We start from the raw sequence: 21730 nt of genomic DNA, 5'->3' as shown, positions 1-21730 counted from the left end.
AGGATAGGAGATTCTAGGGTAGGGGAAATGGGGAAAGGGGATGACATATGTATTGTAAATAAATAAAATATCCAATAAAAACACAAAAATCTGTTGAAGTAAAATGTTTTAATCAGTAATATACTGAATAATGGGCTTTTAAAAATTTTTAGACAGGGTCTCCATATGTAGACCAGGACAGCCTAAAACTCACAGATATCATTATGCTTCTGCCTTCTAAGTGCTAGGGTTAAAGGCATGCACACCATGCCCATCCTGGACTAACTTTATTGTGAAATAAACCTATCTTGGTTCCAATGAAGTAAGGTTTTATATATTATATAACATATCAATATATGACTTAATAAGTTTATAATTTATACATAATACATGTAATATATTACTGGTTGGGTAATACTTTGTTTAAGACTGTGTGTGAGTATATGATATATTGCCCCAGCCCAAGGGGAATTCAACGATTGACCTGGGGTGGGGGGGCAAAAGAATGAAGGGACAAGAGACACAAAGAAGAAGTGCAAGTCTTAAAAGTCCTGATCAAGTGCTTAAACTTTTATTTCAGGCAGCAGGTTATAAAGGCATAGCAAAACAGGAAGTTTAGGCAAGGATCATTGCTTAAGGCCATCCCACTATCGTATCCTCATTGCCCAAGAGCATCTCACTATTGTAACTGGCTTCCAGGAAATACCACACATGCTTTAAGTTCCTAGGGGCTGAGACTGAGAATGTCCTTTCTAACCATGTACTTTAACTGACTAGATTTTACATAACAGCAGGTAATTTCATGGGTTTGGCTCCTGGCAATATATTGTATCTATATCCATATCTGTATCTGTATCTGTATCTGTATCTGTATCTCTATCTCTATCTCTATCTCTATCTCTATCTCTATCTCTATCTCTATCATCTATCTATATGAAAGAGAGAGAGAGAGAAAGAGAGAGAGAGAGAGAGAGAGAGAGAGAGAGAGAGAGAGAGAGAGAGAGAGAGAGAGAGAGAGAATGCATTCCATCTTGAATTCCTGGGCTCAAGAGATTCCCCTGCCTCAGATTCCTATGTTGGCTTAAGATTTTTAAACCAATTATATTTCCTTGGAATCATCTCCATCCTGTCTTATCTGTGGTAGCTCTGGACTCCACCAGCAGCAGGGGTGTGCCATGCCTGAGGTATGAAGCCCCCGTCTTGCTCTTAGTATCTGAAAGATGAGGGAGCTAACCGCTGGCATCTGTCGGATGCTGCATTAATCACTAGCTAGGCCTAGTGTTTTCTTCATGGAAAAAAATTAGAAGCATGAAGCAAACTTCCCTCATGATGGGAGCAGAGTTTGTAGCTGATTTGATGTGGACAGCAACTCCTGAGTTCTGAATAGACCTTAAAGGTTTGAAAACTCTCAGCTGTCAGAGGAGCCATCGACAAGGGACCACAGGAGCCCTCAGCCAAGTTGCCTCTGGTCATAAAGATCCTCAGCTCTTGACCCCACTGTGTCTTTGATATGTCCTACTTAATTTTTATGATTTCACCATACAAATCTTAGGTACATTTTAAAAGAAACATTTCGAGTATGCCTTAACCTCTGTTGCCATTGCAACGTGTGTCTTGTGATTGTATTTTTGCTACAGCATAGATCTGAAGTTATGATTCACATATTGTATATCAGTAGTGGCAAACTTCCTCTCTTACTAAGTCTATTCGTTTTCCAGTACAGTAGTTTTTCCTGCGCGTGTCATGGTGTGAAGACAGTTGGCAGACTTGGCCATAGAGAAAGTCTGACCACAGCTTCTTCAGCTGCCAGACAAGATTAAAACTGCACCTGCTTCATAAGCTTACTCTGGGACTCCAATGCAACAAGAGGGCTGCTGTGTGGAGCACAGCCAGGGCTCCATAGGCTGGTCCAGTGTCCTCCATTTCAAATCCCCCTCTTCTGTTGCTTCAGAACTTGGGTGCCCTTCCTGTACACAATGGTCCTTGGTCTTTTTCCGTCTTAGACTCACTTTAGATTTCCCAGAGAAGTTTACATCAGTGCTTCAGTCTGAATAGCTGTATTTTCTCAAAGTTCCTCTTGTGTGTGTAGCTGTGTGTGCGTGTATGTGGAATCAGGAGGTTGCCATTGAGTGTCTTCCTCAGTTGCTTTCCAATTTTCTGAGACAGTCTCTCACAGTAACCTGGAGCTCACCAATTTGGATAAAAGTGCCAGCCAGTGAGCCCCAGGGTCCCCTCTCCAGAGCAACCAGTACAGGTGTGTGCTGCAATGTCTAGCTTTTTAACGTGACCACTGGGGAATCGAACTCAGGTCCTGGTGTTTATGTGTCAAGCACTTTCCTGACTGGGCCATCCTCCACTCTTCAGATTCGAGTTTTGAAGTTGCAGTTTTAGTTGTAGGTGGAGATCTTACCTCCAAGATGGTGGTATTAGGAGTGACTAGGTTTCATCAAAGTCACAAGAGATTTTCCCACTCCTGCCAATGTATGGATGAAGTGAAAAAGGTGCCACCTATGAAATGGGCAATGTTAGCCCTCAGACACCAAATCTGCCTGCACCTTGGTCTTTGATCCAGCGTCCTAGACCATAAGAAACAAATTCCCATTGTGTATAAACTATACACTTCAGCTATACACAAAGGTAGCAGGATCACAAATTCAAGGCTATCTTCAAATTATATAGTGAGTTCAAGGCCAGCCTCTGCTACACAATGAGTTAGGAGGCTAGCCTGGGTTATAAGAGGCCCTATTCCAAAGATACCAAAAATAAATAAACAACCTACCCAGTCTATGATACTTTGTTTTAGAAATCCAAAGAGATGGAGATACCCAGAAAAAAAAAGGAGGACCTTATATATCCTTCATATGTATTATCTATGCATGGATGTTCCCCAGTCTCCAAAAGGCACAAATCAGGTTAAGAATCCCGCTGTAGAATAAGCTTTTCTAGGGGCATACCTTGGGGATTTGGGGCTCATTCACTCTTGTTCTTGGTCTGGTTCCAATGCCTGGGAAACTGTCCTGAGCCTCTGCTCTGTAAAACCCAGTGTGTCACACCTAGAGTTTGTTTTTCTATTGCTGTTTTTTAATTGATGTATGTTTGTTTATGTAGTTGAGTTTTACTATTGTTGTTGAGATAGGATATTCCTATGTAGCCCAGGCTAGTCTTGAACTTGAGCCCTTGCCTCGGCTTTTCAAGTGTTGGTATTACAGCTAAGTGCTGTTTTCCTGTTATTAACCCTTCATCTCAGGAGATGCTCTGGGTCCAGCCCTGTTTCTATCAGTCACTCTAGCACAGGGTTTTATAGCCTCGGCCCTACAGTCATTTGTGAACTGGGGCCGTCCTGTTCACAGAGGATAGTCTTTAGCATTCCTGTTCTTAGATGCCAAAAAAGCTTCCCAGTCACAACAACGGGTGTAGGGTGTTCCGTAGGAAGGCAAAATCACCTCCAGGTAACACCCACTACTCTAGAGCGTGAGTAGTGTCCTGCGACTTCCTTCTGACACCTGAGTCCCGCCCTCTGCTGACCTGCCTCCCAGACGTCAAACACAAGCTGCTATCCTAAACACAGCCTTCCCCAGTTGTCTCTATTGCTACATGCTCGCCCTCCTAGGAAGATGCAGCTGGAATCCTTGGTATGTGAAGCTGCACCTGGCTTGCTGAGCACCGGCTTTTCAAAGAGTAACCACAGCTTTGGTGTCGGCCTTTGTATGGGTTCTGTCCTGGTCCAGCTAGCTCCTCTAAGAGTGACTGTGTCATGAGAATATTTTTCTTAGGTTAGTAATCCCCCATTGCCCAGTAGTTTTATTCGAGAAAGCCTGTCCCTGTCCTGAGTGGAGAAAGGCTTCTGCAGGGGATAATTTGAGAGGCAGAAACACCGAACTACAGCCAGAATAGAATCTGGCACAGAGGTGCAGAGCCTAATTAGAGAGCTTCAGGACAGCGGAGTAGGGAGTGGTGGTTGGTTGACTGCCTGAGAGCTTGGTGGAGAGAGCGGAGAAAGAACATTCTGTGATGCTATTACAGAGAACACAGCAGAGAACTGCGGGTCTCAGGGAGCGGAGAGGGAAAGTACAGAACAAACTGTCCCTTGAACCTGAACCTGAACCTGAACCTGACCTGGTTAATTACAGTGGGGAAGAGGGCAGAGCCTGAGAGGGCTTCCAGGGAGCTGACCCAGACCGTGGCATTGGGAGAAAAGCCACCCCTGCAGATAGGAAATGGAATCCAATGACTTCAACGTCAGCCAGACTGTTTTCTTTGATGGCTTTCTTTGGCATTATGGCTCAAGGGCTCAGGTTCTGCCTTCCTGTTGGACAGGCTCCCCTCATGTTTATCACAGATGGCTCACACCAATCCCCCCTCCCCGGTCCTCGGAACCCCTCCCCACGCCCCATCCCTGCCTGCAGAAAGAGGCAAAGAAGGGACTTTCATTGGCTCCTAAAGATCCAACCAAGAAGTTGGGCTATTATTTTGGTTTCCACTCCACTGTGACAAGTTACCCATAGAACTATACCTTTTGGCCTTTCTGAGAAATGGCTCAGATGTCTAAAATCTGAAGGGTTTCTTTTTCTCTGGTTGTTTTCCTCCAAATTCGGTTTTCCCAAGCCACTAAACCTACCTGGTAGATTCATGGCTGGAAAACAGGAAAAAAAAAATTAAAGTGAGCCAAGATGGAACCCTCACACTTAACTTTCATTATCTACCTAGAATAAAGAGGATTCTTTATTCATGCTATTGAACAAGCAACGTGATTTGCTCGTATACTGAGCTCCCCCCACCAGCTCAGCCATTCAGTCACTGCTGTGAACCACCGAGGAAGATGCCAAGGCAGTGTCACACCAATGACTGAAGGATGTGTCCAGAGTGCATTTAAGAACCCCCAGTGTTCCCACCATCCCCGGGCAGGGGTAAACTTGATCTGTGGGTGGAACAGAGAGGCTTAGAACTTCACTGGGAGAGTGGTCCTTTGGCCAGACTGGAAAAGTCTCTGCACTGAGGCTTTGCATGAATCAAGACTTGATTGCACAGCATCAGGAGCTCAGCTCCACTCACTCCGCCCCAAAGGGTATTCATTCATTCATTCATTCATTCATTTAATGTAAGTACACGGTAGCTGTCTTCAGACACAAAATCACATGGTTTTAAAAGCAGTGTAGACAGACATGGAAAGCAGAAAACAACTCCTGACTATATATATATATATATATATATAATTTTGTGTGTATTGTATGCTTATGTGTATTGTGTTAATGTGTGTGCACATATGTGCAGTGCACATGGAAGCCAGAAGCCAGAGGTCAGTATCAGGTCTGTCTCTATCACTCTTCAGGTGTGCTGGTTAGTTTTTGTCACCCTGACACAAACTAGAGTCACTTAGGAAGAAGGAAACTCAATTAGGAATCACCTTTATCAGACTGGTTGTGCGCATGTCTGAGGGTCATTTTCTTGACTAATGGTTGATGTGGGAGGGTCCAGTACACTGTAGGCAGTGGGCCGCCCTGGGCAGGCGGTCCAGGGTCCAGAAGGCTGAGCAAGTCAGTAAGTAGCACTCCTCCATGGCCTGTGCTTCGACTCCATCCTCCAGGCTCCTGCCCTGGCTGTCCTTGAATCATGAACAGTCACCACATAAGCGCTATCCTCCCCCAAGCTGATGTTGGCCTGTGTCTTGGGACAGCAACAGGAACTAAACTTGGATATCACCTTACTTTTGAGACAGAGTCTCTGGCTGAACCTGGCGCTCTCCAGCTCAGCAAGACTAGCTGGCTAATGAACCGCAGGGGTCTGTGAGGTCCTGTCTTCTCAGTACTTGGATTACAGGCAGATACTACCAAGAACAACTTTGTATGTGGGTCCAGGAGATCCAAACTCAAGTCCTTTAGCTTGTGGGAAAAGCACTTTTTGACTGAGCCATCCCCCCACCCCCATATAAAAGATATTTTAATATGGTAATCAAATATAATTTTGTAAGACTACATGTCCTTTTTTTTACACTTTAAATACATTTTTATTTAAATAAATTTTTATTTTGCTAATACTTTTAGATTAATAGGGAATGAAATAGTTCAGTGTTCTTGTATGTATCTTCTTTCTTATTCTGAACAATTTAATAGATTTTCTGCAAAATTTAGCCCACCCTAGAAATTTTTTTTTCAAGACCACTATGAGCTCATGAGATATTTGGTAAAATCACTTCACAACTTGGAACCTCAGTTTGGTTCCTTCTAGCACAGATGAAACTGACATTTCAGAGTTGCCATGGAGACAGCACAATGGAGCAAATATTAGCTGTCTATACGGACGGTAGTGATCTTCCCAGCACACTACAGTACTGTAACCGGATGAACACTGTGTGAGTTGATGTGAAGGGGTTAATCGTTTAATTATCGCGTCTTAGTGTGAGTCACAGACTAACTAATGAAAGGTTGCTAGGCTGATGTTGGAAAGCAACAGAAATCATTAAACAATTAAATCTCAAGAACAAGTGGAATCATTTCCCCAAGAAAACAAATACGAAGTTAGTGGGTCTGTTGCTTCTTCTACGTAGAACACTCAGTATGACTCAGCGAGGAGGGAAGACTCAGGGCTCTTAAGATAGTGTCTCGTGCGCTCTGCCTCTTGCCACGGTTAATCTTGTCAGCTTGGCTGCAGCCGACCAACTGTCAGCGGCTGAACACTCCTGTGATGGGTTTTCATGATTCTGTTAACTGAAGTGGAAAGAGCCACGCTAAATGTGGATAGCACCTTGCCATGGCAACCCAGGTAAAACTAAGTCCCAGGGAAAAGCTTTTTGCTCCATCTCCTTTGAGTCTCACTGGCGAGTTCATAGTCCACCCTCTTGTCATTGCTGTTGCTGCCGCCGCCGAGTCTCTTCACTAATATCACTGAATCTTCAGGCTTCCGAGTGAACTGAAGATCGGTGGTTCTCCAGGAATCACCTAGGTCGTCAGAGTAGACCGTGACTGCTGAGACCCCCAGCCTCTGAGACTGAGCAGTGATTGGTTCTCGGCCCTTGCCCTCCTGAAGATAGCCATGGCTGGACTACCCAGACCAGATGTAAGCCTATATAACAAATCCCCCTTTACTATACATTTATTCTATCAGTTTTTTTCCACCAGAGAACCCTGACTAATACTCCTCCTTCCTAGGTCAGGACTTGGATGGAAATTAGAAGTAAGGTATGAGACTTTGTGCAGGTGAAGGGAAGTAAGGCTTCCCTTGCTTGCTGAGTCGCTGAAGGTGTCTGCAGTAGATTGTTAACGATGGTAATCTGGGGCTTCCGAGTACTTTTTAAATGTGTCTGTGTCTCCTGCAATGAACACACTCTGAATGTTACCAAAATAGCAACATGACTGAGCCTGGAGGACATTATTTAAATGTCATAACCAAGCACAGAAAAACTCTGTATTATCTCACTGATATATGGAGTCCCCCAAAGTCCCCAAGGGCTGATGGGGTGGATAGTGGGGTGAGCGGAAGTGAGGAAGTGATAGTTAAAGTTCACAGAATGTAAGCCAGGGGAGTGGCTCAGTGCATAAAAGCATCAGGTCACAGCAACACACAACCGGAACCCCAGCTTTTCTATGTTGAGATGACAGGCGTAGACAGGAGAGTCGCTAGGATACTTGTAGGCCAGCCAGTCTGGAGTACAGTGCATGGCAGCAGACACAGGGAGACCCTTCTTAACAAGGTAGAAAGCTTGAGCTGACACCCAAGACAGCTCTCTGTCCTCCCTACAACATGCACAAAGGCAGCTACTTAGAAGTAAATACTGTTGTAGAACACTGGGTGACACCATACTGCATTCTTGAAAACTGCTGAGATGTCTACTTAAGCCTCTCACATAGCTTGGTGGTGAATTCTAATCTCAAGTGTTTGGGAGGTAGAGGCAGGAGGATCCCAGGAGGATCCCAAGTTTGAGACCAGGCTGAGCTATTGTTAAGACCCTATTGATTGAGAGAGAGAAAGAGAGATAGGGAGGGAAGGAGGGAGGGAGGAAGAGAGGGAGAAACAGAGAGTTCTTTTTTGTTTTGTTTTGGTTGGTTTTGTTTGTTTGTTTGTTTTGTTTTGTTTTTTGTTTTGTTTTTCTCTGTGTAGTCCTGGCTGTCCTGGAACTCACTCTGTAGACCAGGCTGGCCTCGAACTCAGAGGCCCACCTGCCTCTGCCTCCCAAGTGCTGGGATTAAAGGCGTGCGCCACCACTGCCCGGCTGAGACAGAGAATTCTTACTTCCCCTTAAAAGTTAGTGGAGTACTATGTTAATTTCCTCAAGTTAGAAAATCTACTATGTATTATCCACATTTCAGAAATATATTATGTAAGATGAACATATGTAATTTTAATGTTGCCTTTTTATTAAGAAAGTATTTAAATGTCACATTAGTATTCAAAGTGAATGATGGGTTATGTCACCTGTTGAAACACAAACAGAAATAACGATTTAGTTTATCTGGCCAATTTTTTTTTTTAACGTTATGCTTTTCAAGAAACAACACAATTATGCTTCAGATTTCTAATCAGGCCACTCAGGAAAGTAAAAAGATGACGGACGGGAATTCTGGCTTTGCTCACTCTGGGATCAGTGGTATGGCACCAGTTTCAGCTGTAAAACCATGGCTAGGTGCAACGACAGATGGTAAACCCAGCATTCATGAGGCTGATCGGGAGGATCTCTTGAGCAAAGGAGCTTAAGACCAGCCTGGGCCACAACGTAAGACTAGATCTCAAAAAACAAAAACCTACCACCACCACCCTCCTCGGAATTTTCATTACTAATCCGGAAGGGAAGCTGCCCAACGTGGTCATCTGGAAATCAGAGAGCAAGCTGAAAATTAAGAGCTAACAGATTCTTCTAGAAAGCAGCCGCCCCCTCACTGCCACGCCCCCCTGAATTGGTCTGAGTGAGCATCATAGAAAACGCATGCTCAGTTTATCCCTGACCCTTATGGGTGGGAACTGTAGTGCTTGATACAATCGGGAAGTCAGAGATGAGATTCACAGTCTGGTGGAAATTGATGCCGGTCCTTGCTGCTGTGTCCGTGATACCCAGCCTTGCTGGGGGGTCCCTCTCTGTCTGCAATTACTGGGTCAAACTCAGTGTCCCATCAAATTCTACATGCCAAACGGCTTCATCAAATCCAAGTATAAAAATAGCCATCCTCCTGTGTCACATAAAACCAGGAGTAAATAAATTTACACAGCATCCCCGAGACCAGATCCTTGAGTTTATTACCTTTCCCCAGAAGCGCATAGAATGCAGAGACACTTACTGGCTTGTAACAAAGACATCATAAATAGCCAGAGGAAAAGGTTCTAAGCAGGACACCTTGTCCTGGAGGAGGTTGGGATGTGCCACCCTCTCAGTACATGGATGTGTTCACCGATCAGAAGTTCTTTCTAACATTGTCTTCTGGGGGCATGGTTGATTAAAGCATTGGTTCTTGGTTATTGACAGCAGTTGCCTTCCCAGAGGCTTAGAATAAGTGGGCTTGCAAATTTTAATTTTTGAGCCTATTAGAAATAACAAAAGTGGTTCCTCTCAACTCTTTTACAAAGAAAATCTCAAGGATTTTTAAGAATTCTATGCAAGCCAGCGGTGGCGCAGCGGCTAAAGTAGCAGCCTGCAGAGGGCGAGCCCGTGCCCTCTGCTCTCCTCCCCACCCCCGCCCCCCCTCCCCCGTTCGAATCCCGCTTTCCCCTTGTGACTCTGCCCGAGTTTGCCCGAGTTTGATGGAAAAAAAAAAAAAAAAAAGAATTCTATGCTGTAGGGGGTGGAAGTCGCCTGGAGGGAACGAGTTACTGTTGACATAGGAATGGCTTTGTGAGGAGTCCAGTGCCTCAGCCCCACAGAAGTGGCAAAGTCTTACCCCAGGGAGCTTCAAGAGGTGGAGAAGCTCTGCTAAGAAGCTGGAAGCTGGAAGCTGGAAGCTGGAAGATGAATTGCTTATGAATGTCGATAGGTGCACATATGTGGGTAGGGTGGGAGGGAACGCAGAGAGTTCCCCCATGCGGGAAGTTAGGTGTGGTGGCTACAGCGGCTCATTAAAGGTCTTCTCCACGGTTCCTCAAGGCACCGCCCCAATGACAGGAGAAAGTCCGTGAGTTTTACAGGCTTTATTTTCATGGCGGATGTAGGTGGATCTGGATGTGCACCCCCACACACATACACCCCACCCGTGAAACTCAGGGCAGACCTGAGTTAAATAGGGAGGGAGAGAGGGGGAAGGGGCTGTGGAAGAATGCTTAATTGGCTCCGCCCTCTGGCTTTCAGGCATCTCATTAGTATGTAAATCTCTCTAGGGTCTGAGGCCTGTAGTCACACCCTCTACCTGTGCTCTTTTGGAGGGGCTGCATTGCCCTGAATGTGACTGAACAGTGTAGGTCAATGGAGTTCCAAGCCACCTGTTAGGAGCCTGGATTCTGGAAGCACGGTTGAATAGATGCCTGTCCCTTTCAGGCAATGGACACCTGTTGGGTCTCTGGGCTTTCCAGCCAGCGCTTGGACCAAAACCAAGACCCCTTTCATGGCCCTACGTATATAGACACCAACTATTGAAGCTTCCTCCTGGGTGTTTCCTGCCTGAGAATGCTTACTTCAGGAACAGACCAAGGCTCCCAGTCTGAGGTCTGATCCCAGCTTTCCTATACCCAGGCCTCTGTGTGTATTCTTTCTTTATCCCCACAAAGCCTCCAGTGGGGATTCCAGGACTCAAACCATTCAGTAACTATGTTAGGAACTAGATACAACCTTAAGACACAAGTTATAGAACCTTTAGTTATGTATTTTGGATTGTTCATAAAGCACAATTTAAAACTCCACAGTGGTATTCTACAAACATATCTTGAGTATCAATTAGACTATCTTATCAGAGTCTCCCTGTGCCCTGAGAATTCAGCAGATGCGGCGCCTTTAAGTTCATTACAGGAACAAGACAGCCTGGATCCTAAATCCTCTGGGAAGGCTCCAGCCAGAGCCTGAGTTTGTGGGCTTCGAGCCAGGGCTTTCTGCTAACCACAGAGCCTTCCACGACTTGTGCTTCTGCACATCCCAGGCCTGTTCAGAATTACACATGAGAATGTGAGCCTCCTGTACTTTGAAAATGAAGCAATATCAGCCCAGAAGTATCTGAAGCCCACTGTCTTCTGAAGCTCACACTCTTGAGGAGTCAGAGCCTGGCTGGGCTCTTCTCAGTTGCATGGATTTCAACCATAACAACCTATGAGAGGAACCACACACAACTATTTGATGCCTAATACCCTTTTGAAATTAGTTTTTTTAAAATACACTATTTTTTTAGAGTGTGTATCCATAGTATCATTGCATGAAGGTGTCAAGAGTCCCTGTATCCTTGTCCCCATACATGCTACCTTGGTGGTGTACAGTTCATGGATTTGGAGTGTATGATCATAGGCTCATGTGTGCATACATGGGATTGTGTATGTTCATATATATGTGCATATATATACATAATATATATGGAGAGAGAGAGAGAGAGAGAGAGAGAGAGAGAGAGAGAGAGAGAGAGAATCTTTTCCCTAAAGCCCTTTGTGTTCTCTGTCACACTATTTTGGACCTAGGACAGTCTTTTATATTTCTTATAGTTCTACCTGGTCATGTTTTCAAATAAAGTTTTAACCCTGGATATACAAAGAGAAGGTGGGGGCTTTCTTTATTATTCATCAAATGACTGCTGTATTTTAGTTGTGATTAGAATCAATATTTTTCTAATGCCAGCTCTCAAAGAAACAATCAAACCTGGTTCTGAAGCTAAACCTTCAGGTTGGTTTAGAAGCCGGGAGAGAGGTAGATGGCCTCTCCCGCCACAGCCGCTGCAATTGGCAGTCGTGGGGTTGCTGCCACCTGGTGGATATTGCTTGTAGTGCAGCCAGAGAGGCTGTCCTAGCCAGTGTGAGCAGCCACAGAAAAAGGACCTCCAGTCAGTCACATTGATAATGCTTCAGCTGAGCTCCTTTATTACCTGGGAAGACCAAGAGCCTGCGCGGTTTATTATGGGTTTGTGCTGTTTATTAATCCACAACTGTATTGTTTTTGATAGACAACCTAAGATTAAGGCTAATAAAGGACTCTGGAATGTGGACTCGATAATTTTGTTGGCTTGAGAACAAAGAAGAAAGTCAGTAAATAGTACCTGGATCCTCCAGTAATTACTCCATCTTATAAATTACTGTTTTCTCCTATTCCAGCCCACAGTCTGTCATTCTTGAAAGTATGATATATTAATTTTGAGCTAAGCAATATCCACAGGGAGTAATCAGAGTTGGCACCGTACAGGTGTTTCCCAATGGAAAAGGTTACTATTGGAATTATTTATAAACGCATCAGAAAGCTGAATGTTAACCGAATGATTTTTCATCTGCTCATCAAATTCATGAGTTATATATGCACTGAATCACTCCCTCCATCTGACATTCCAAAGGTCATGCTTACCTCCTTCAGGGTGAGAACACCCTTCCTTGTTATCTTTCTAATTTCTCATTTTCAAAGTTAGTTTTAATTTGCTTATTATAGGATAGTTAACTCCCCTGAATTTCATGTTTATCATTCTTATTAATTTCTTTTCATATATATATATATATATATATATATGAATGATATATATATATATATATATATATATATATATATATATGTATATATATATGTATATATATATCATTCACAGTATAAAACAATATCAGGGATATATTTTTAAAAAACAAGCGAGTTTTGTTCCTTGACAGTGTCATACGTGTACATGACATACTCTGGTCACAAGCCCCTCTATCTTATTTCTCTCTTGCTCCCACCAACCTCTCCTTCTGTCACCCAGTCCCCATCCCATTTTCATAAGTCAAGTACAATGAGGCTAGAGAGGCCACTTACATTAAGAGTGCAGTTGCTCTTCTAGAGGACCAAGTTCAGTTCTCAGCACCCACAGCACACAGTTCATAGTACATTATCATTTGGTGATATGTTCCGGGGAATCTGACTCCCTCTTCTGGCTTCTGAGGGTACTGCACACATGTGGTGCATATACTCTGGCACACACACAAACACATATAAAAGTAATAATAATAATAATAATAATAATAATAATAATAATAATAATATAGGCAATGAAGCTTTCAGTAACACTTACCTGTACCTCCCACCCAGTCCTGAAGCCACTGCCACATCTTCAGTTTTTGTTACAGTTAAAATAACTCAAAACAGCTACATCTATCTGCTTATGAATCTATAGGCCAGGAAGAATGTGAAGAGACTCTTTCCTGTTCTCTCCTTAGCTGAAATTGTTGGAGATAGGACAATGTGAAAATGCACACATATCAGTGACAACACCAGCAGAGATTTGGGGACTCATCTGGAATTGCTGTCACATGCCAGCTGTGACTGTTTCGTGCAGCTCCTGTTCAGTTTGGCTTCACCAAATGATAAAGTGGTGAATTAGCACAGTATTTCTGGGTTTGGTGGTGGATACCTGTAATCCTAGCCCTTGTGAGGCTGAGACCAGAGGATTGCCTTGTGTTTGACAGTTTGAGTTAAAGGCCAGCCCAGGCTATGTAGAGAGAGACCCTGTCTCACAGAATGGAAACAGTATCAGCACAAAGAAGTTACATAGTATCTTCATTTAGTTTGATGTTGCTATAATAAAATACCCCAAAAAAAGCAAATTAAGGGATAAAATTTATTTTAGCTCTTAGTTCCAGGTTATTGTCCATCCACCAAAGTCACAGCAACAGGAGCTTGAGGGAGTGGGTTACATCCACAGTCAAGAACAGCCAGCAATGCATGCCTGCTAGACCTGAGTGCACACTCTTCTCTTCATTTAATCCAGAGCCTTGCCCATGATGTGGTGTCATCCATCCTTGGGTGTGCCTACCTGCCTCTGTTAACCCAATTAAGAAAACCCTTAACATGCCACATCCACAGATGAACTTAATCGAGATAATTCATTGAGACTCTCTTTCCAGGGAATTCTAGGTTCTAGACTATGTCAAATTGAGAGTTAACGCTAACCAGCACACACACTATTAGATCTGTGCCCCTCATTCTTTACAAGTGAATTGCTAAGTTTGACCCACCTTTAAGGGGCAAGGAATTACTTCATCTTAAATGTTTTATTATCTTTTTAATTCATTTATTCTTTCACATATTACATCCAGACCACAGTGTCCCTCCAACCCCCGTCATGCCTCCCCTCTCCCCATCCACTCAACCATTTCCCTTTGGAAGAGGGCAGACCTCCTGGGAATATCAACCAAACATGGCATATCAAGTTGCAATAAGATTAGGTGTGAGGAGCCCCATTCGCCATTACAAGATGGTGCTGGCTTCTGCTTCCTGGTTCTTCATGGAAGCTTTACTTGAGAAGCTTTACTTGAGAATGCGAAAACTGAGTATGACAATTGGATGAAAGATTTGAACCAATGAGGGGTCTGCACGTCTCCCAAAGCTCTATTTAAGCAGCGGGCTTTCTGAGCTTGGCGTCCTTCCCCTTTTCTCCATCTTGAAGAGCTGTTCAATAAATGCTGTCAGAAGAATCCTGAGTGTGGCGTTCTCCTTATCGGCGAGGTAGGGCGCTACAATTAGGCACCTCCCCTCTCATATTAAGGCCGGATGAGGTAACCCAGTAGGAGTTCAAAGGTCCCAAAAGCAGGCAAAAGAGTCAGAGACAGCACCAGCTCCCTTTGTTAGGAGTCCCACCAAAACACCAAGGTATACAACTATAACATATATACAGAGAGCCTAGGTTAGACCCATGCAAGCTCCCTGTTTGGCAGTCTCTATAAGTCCCCATGAGTGTAACGAACGCCCCCAAAATCCCTTTTCGCCCGCGAATAAAGACAGGAGGCGGTAGTCGGGTTTACTGCCACGAGGAACTTTTTACTGCTCCATACGATAAAGCGGAAAGACCCAAGAAACCGGAAGAGGGTCCCTTAAATACACCCTAGAGTGACGTATTCACTTCTGAATGGCTGTTCGCTCACTACCCAGTATTACGCCTCGGGATAGGCCAGTGGCTTGGCGCTCTTTCTGCCTAGCAGCTGCGCAGAATGATTGTTTACTGCTGGGGAAACATGTGGCCAGCGCCATGTTGGAAAACGCACGTGTGTAGCCACTGAAACAGCGGCTCACTACATCTCTCCCTGTTTAAATTATTAATATAGAACAGCCTTTCGCCCATTAAACGCAGTACCAACTCAGTGAGGGAAAGCAGAGGCCTGATCCCCTGTGCAAAATGAGATATTGTAATGGGTTTAATTCCCATACCCAATCTCTATACCTTTTGACGGGGAAAGGAAGCCTCTATCCTGGGGCGCCACCAGGAGGAGGTAATTGGCACCAAACCTTTGTGCAATCAGGCATACTTTCGGGAAATCTATCCACACTCGTGGAACATTCCCTGTCGAGTACCCACTCGCAAACACCTCTAACTGCTCAGGTACCGGTTATTCAGGCAAGGGCTGATTGGACTTGACCTCTCATCTAACCCAGTGCAATGGGAAACCCCCTGGGGTGCATAGACTGAGAGTCGCAGTCAATCGGCTACTTTCCAGCCTAGATTGTCAAATTTCAGGGAGGGATGCTTTGCTCCAAGGCTGCGCATGCTTAGGCTTTGAGCTACCTTGTCACTTATTTTGCTGGGCTTGAGCTTACAAACCAACATCTATGAATACTAATTCACAACATAGGGGTGTATCACGCAGGCCTATTCCGGCTCTTTGGAAAGAAAGAAAGAAAGAAAGAAAGAAAGAAAGAAAGAAAGAAAGAAAGAAAGAAAGAAAGAAAAGGCAGAAGAAGTTTAAGAAGTAAAATCTCCACGGGCAGCAGGTTCCATCCGCTGGAAATCCGGGCTTGTAATCACTGCTGTACCTGGTTAATTGATTCTTTAGGTGTTCTTTTTGGGTCCTTGACACCCCCTGGCTCCTACAATCCTTCCTCCCCTCTTCCATGGGACTCCCCGAACTCTGCCTGTTTGGCTGTGGGTCTCTGCATCTGTTTCCATCAGTCGCTAATGAAGCCTCTCTGATGACAGTTGGGCTAGGCACTGATCCATGAGTATAGCAGACTGTCACTACGCATCACTCCATTGACTCCCCCCCCCCACACACACACACACGGCACCCAGGGTTGTGTTTGCTTCTATCCTAGGTCTCTGGATCACCCGGCCTCTGGCTTCTGGTCCTCCAGGCAGTGTCAGGTGGACTCCCTATCATGGCGTGTAAATCCTACTTCTTGATGGGAGAAACAGCAAAGGATTTGAAGGCCCATTTTAAAAATAATAAGATTGTTAGTTATTTATTAAGAACTGTATTTTAGTTTATTCATAGCGATACCATTAAATAACATCATAATAGAGTAATTGTGATTTAATAAGGGTTTTTTGTTTGTTTGTGTGTTTTGGTTTTTGTTTTTTTAAGGCAGGGTTTCTCTGTGTAGACCTGGCCATCCTAAAACTTTTTCTATAGACCAGGCTGGCCTTTGAACTCAAAGATCCACCTGACTCTGCCTTCCAAGTGCTGGAATTAAAGGCATTTACCACCACTGTCTAGCTTAATATAGTTTTAAACAAAAGAAAAAAATGAAAAAAATTCTGGTTATAAAGTCCCTTCCCCAAAACAAATTAATATTTTAAAAAATCATTTTTTCTAAATGAGTCATGTGACAAATGTATTCAGTGGGTGGTTGTGTATAATTTATATTGCATGATGGTCAACGGAATTAAGAAAGGAAAGCCAACTTTCAAAATCACTGTCTCAAAGGAATAACATATTAGATTTTGTTGTTGTTATTGCTTTTTGACATAGCATTTCTATATAGCCTTGGCTATCCTGGAGTTCGCTCTGTAGACCAGGCTGGCCTTGAACCCACAGAGAACACCCCCTGCTTCTGCCTCCTGAGTGCTGGGATTAAAGGCATGTACCACCACTGCCCATCTTAGATTCTTTTTTAATTTTAAAAACCATTTATTTATTCTATTGTATGTGTGTGAGCATTTTGCCTGGATGTATATAAGCCATGTCCAGCATGGTTTTAGGGACAGACCAGACTAGGTCAAAGAGAGGTCAATAGCCATGTGATGGACCAGATAGGACAGCTTTGCCTTGTTCCTCTGGGCCTCAGGCTAGGTCCCTGGCATGACCACGCTCACGTCAGCAGCATACATTCCCTCAGGACCTCACTTCCTCTTTTCCTTACATATAAATGTGCACCACATGCCTGTCTGGTGTCTGAGGGTATCAGAAGAAGGCCTGGATCCCCTGGGATTGGAGCTATAGATGGTTGTAAGCTATTGTGTGGATACTGGAAATCAAACCTGGGTCCTCTGCAAGAGCAACAAATATTCTTAATTGCTGAGCCATCTCTTCAGCCCCGACCATGGTAGATTCTCCTAAGAATGCAAAAATCTTTCCTGTTACTTTAGTGCTCAAAACAACAGAGAATAATGGAGTTGAAACTAGAAACAGCTAGCTTTACAGATTCTTTCAAGACTTATGTGTCCTCTCCCCTACGATCCCTTCTTCCCTCTCAACTACTCCAACGTCTTTCTAAATTTCATACTATGTCCACAATCACACCTGTTTACACATATACATGTCCACATCTTAAGCTAAGATCAGTATATAAAGGAGAACATGAAGGTTTTCTCTCTTTATGAATTTGTGTCACCTCATTTAATATATTTTTCAAGTCCATCAATTTCCTAGCAATGTCATAATTTCATTTTCTTTATACGTGAATAATATTCATTTTCCATATGAGCTACAGTTCCATTACCCAGTATCTGTAGGTGGCATTTTGGATGGTTTCATTTCATAAGGTAGGCTTGTAACGAGACTCTTGGGATTACAATTTTTTTTTTCCAGGAAATTCTCTGTTGTGAGTGAGGACAGACTAGCCCTGGGGCTCATGGAGACAGAGGAAGCTAGGACTTAGCTTCTCCAAGACCAGATGTTGGCCAGGGTCATGGCTAACTTGCATCTCCTGACTTTGTTTCATCTGTTCTGCAAATTATGATGTGGCCACGGGCAAGGCAGAGACAGAATTTCTTTCTTTTTAGATTTGGCTCAAACTGTAAACAAACCCATTTCCCTTGCCAATCCCTAGGTTTTGAGGCTTCAGTTACCTCAGTTCCACATTACCAATGAAGTTGCCCCTCAGAGAGATTCTTGAAGTTTCTACATCAGTCATAAAATCAGGCTTGGGGCCATAAAGTGATTGATTGTGCTGTAAATATTTAACTGCAGACTATGTAACATACAATCTCAAAGGCACTGAAATACTATGATATATTATTTATGACCCCAATTGAGCATTCCTCTTTTGATACAAGACGAGAAGACATCAGGCATTTTATTTATTTTTACATAGCCAAGTATGAATTTACTTTGCTGTATTTGTGTAATAAATCAAACTGTCATAATGGCCAGGAGTACATGACTTTGGATTGCCATGAAAATCTGTATATTTCTGTCTACACACAGTGACTTTTTCACCTGACTAGCCCCAGGACGGCAGGGGGTCTCTGACATGTGACGACATTGAGTTCTTGGGTCTCTCACAAAAAGAAAGTGCTCAACAAGTTTTGCACAAAGATGTTTGGGGGGGTTGTCATCAGGTTTTTTAGATACCCCTCATCTGTGAAGCAGACATATGTGTTCACATGAGTGATGAAGTCATGACCTTATGTGAGCATGTGTTCTACATGTTGCTGACAGTCCTTGAATCACCCTGGCGAGCACTTTGTCATACAATGAGGGACGGCGATTTCATTCACAAAACTGTCACTGTGCAATCAGGAAGCATAATCAAATGAGAATATTCCAGAGACAGAACACAGCAAACCATTGTGCCTAGCAAAATATAGAAAAATCTTTTCTTCTGAGAAGCATAAAAATAGCTACCCTGACACCATTGTATCCTTTGTCTGCTTTTAACTTGTGTGGCTTTTTGCAGGGAGCCAAACAGAAGCCTCTATTGATCCTGGCTCACAGTCCCCACCTTTGTCAGAGCCCATGCACAGTGCCAAATCTTCAGGAATAAAGTCATTCAGTTCGCAGTCTCCCTGGGTAGCAGGGATTGCAAACTCGTAATTGTTACTTCATTTCAGGGGAAGAATGAGGAATTGCACTTCAGAGGACAGTGTTTCCACAGCCCTGAACTGTGATTATCTCCCGTGCTTTTGCTCGGAGTTCATTCATCTTCTTCCTCCAAGCTGTTCAAGGCCAAGTGCTGTCTTTTCTGGTTGTCTTTTCTTTCTTTATAAAAGAAATGTATTTGCATTATCTCTAGTGGTGTGTATGCATGCATGTCTGGGTGGCAGTAAGTGCACTGCCTGTCTGGAGGTGTGTGTGTGTGTGTGTGTGTGTGTGTGTGTGTGTGTGTGTGTGTGTGTTTGTGTGGTAGGTATGTGCACATGCCTGCAGGTGCCTTAGAAGCTAAGGTGTCAGATGCCCTGGAGCTGGCGTTACAGGCAGCTGTGAGCTGTCTGACAAGGATGCTAGAATTGAACTCAGGTCATGTACTTGCTTTTGTCAGCTGGGCTTTTTCTCTATCCCCTGTTTTGATCTGTCTTTAAGGAACTACTTTGTTTCTTACTCTTTGGAGGAGTAAGGGTCTCACTCCAATGCCCAGGTTGATCTCAAACTAGTGGCAATCTTCTTGCTTCTGAGACCCCAAGCATGCACACACCTGCACACACCTGACAAAAACTTATCCTTTATTCTGTTATTGCTTCTTTTGTCGACCTTCATAAGACCCACTGATCTCCTTCCTGAGGACTCTGAAGACCACATTTACCATTGCACTCAGAAGCTATGAGAACTCCAGATTCTGTATTTAAGGAAGAAAAAGGTAGGGAATAAATTGGAGCCATAAAGTGTGACATTAGTATTCTAGCATGAGCCTAGTTGAGTGACTGCAAGCTGACCTGAGCACATGGGGATCCTCAAGAACTCACTGCTAAGTGGATAATGACGGGCCTGGTTTTGAAGAGGTCAGAGCAATTGAGTGGCTTGTTCTCAGTTCTACTTCCAGACCATTCTAAACCATAGCATCCTGACAAAAGTTCTGATCTTTCTGCTCCGCCCATTCTCACGATGCTGTGCTTCTAGGTTTCAGGATTTGGCATCAGCTTTGGGAGATTATGACTGTTTATGCCCCTGGGTACCTGGCAACTTACCTGTCTGTCTGCATGAAGGCCATCCCCAGGGCTAGGCTGGTGTCTGACCAAGTCAGGGGCTTTGGTTCTTTTTTTCCTGATCTTAAGAAAGCATTGCTTTCACTTGAAAAATATTCTCTTCTATTTCTTGTAAAACTAGACTAGACAAAGATTGAGATCACATCAACTAGGCAGATAAGTATTTGACAGTACCTACTGTAAAATGCTTGTGAATGTTTTTGTTGCATAGAAGTAATTAATTAAGATGTAGTGTGCACCTGTAAACTCAGCATTTAGAAAGCTGAGGTATGAGGGTCACAAGTCTGAGGCCAGCTTAGGTTATGCAGTGAGACTATCTCAAAATAAAACAGGAATAAGTGCTAATATAAAAAATAGAGATAATTGGGGCATTTAAAACTTCTACTATCTTACTCTGCTCCAAAGTTAACAGTTGTTCATTAATTGTTATATTATACTGCTAATTATATATGTGTGTATCTGAGAGAGAGAGAGAGCGCGCTCAGTGTTGAGGTAGTCTCCCCAGCTCCCGTTTTGCTCCGCATACACCTTAAATAGAATGACCTTCAGTAGGGGAAATAACAGGGCTGAGACACAGAAACAGGAGAGGGCCAAGAGACTAGGCCAAGACGAGCAGAGCGGAGTTAGTTAACCTTAGGGCCACTTCCACACCTCACTCTCTACTCCAGAGCCAGCTCTGACCATCCCACACTAGCTTCTCTCCCTCACCTACTTCCTGGCTTTCTTGCAATGTGAATCTGATTATCATGGTTAATCCTTCATGAACGCTCAACCAACATCCAGCTGGCCGTTTTGTAAGTCTACTGAGGACCCAAGTTCGATTCCCAGCACCCATATCAGGCAGTTCACAATTCTCTGGTACTTTGAGTTTAGGGAATCTAATGCTTCTGGCCTTCTGCATTCATGTGCACAAACCTATCCACAACACATATGGATATGTAATTGAAAACAATAAAGATAGATATAAGAAAAAAACTGTTCAAATAAATGAAAAATATTATATTTTCCATCTTGGAGACCTCAATTATATGCTGGCAACTAAAAGTGCCAGATAGTTCTGGCTTTTCATAATTAAGGTATGGCTTCTACAGAAACAACTGTCCCACAGAACAACCCAAAACTATGACTATTAAAAAATATTACATCTATGTAAATTGGGGGGAGGAGTGCATATACCCTCTTGCATGTGGGTGACCAGAGAACAACTTCCTGGAGTTGGTTGTCTCTTTCCACCATGTTGATCCTGGTCTAAAAGCTTGTCTGGACAGCGTTGTTCAAGGTGACCCTCTTACTTCTAACTGGGCTACAGACCTGGTTTATTACCCAGGTAAGTTTAATTCTTATCCAACTAGATGCTGTAGAAAACATGCCTGCCTTAAAAAGTCTTCCAGGATCAGGTGAGAGTCTGACCTTCATTGTAAGGTAGAAACAGACAGGGGAACCAAACAGCTCTCGTCTCTGGGTATCAAACTCAAATCATCAGCAAGTGCCTTTGCTCACTGTGACATCACTCCAGCCCCCAATACATCCATACACACATCCATATGCACATA

This window comes from Arvicanthis niloticus, chromosome 2, assembly GCF_011762505.2.
Source record: "Arvicanthis niloticus isolate mArvNil1 chromosome 2, mArvNil1.pat.X, whole genome shotgun sequence".
Lineage (NCBI taxonomy): Eukaryota > Metazoa > Chordata > Mammalia > Rodentia > Muridae > Arvicanthis > Arvicanthis niloticus.
This window is presented reverse-complemented; position numbering follows the sequence as displayed.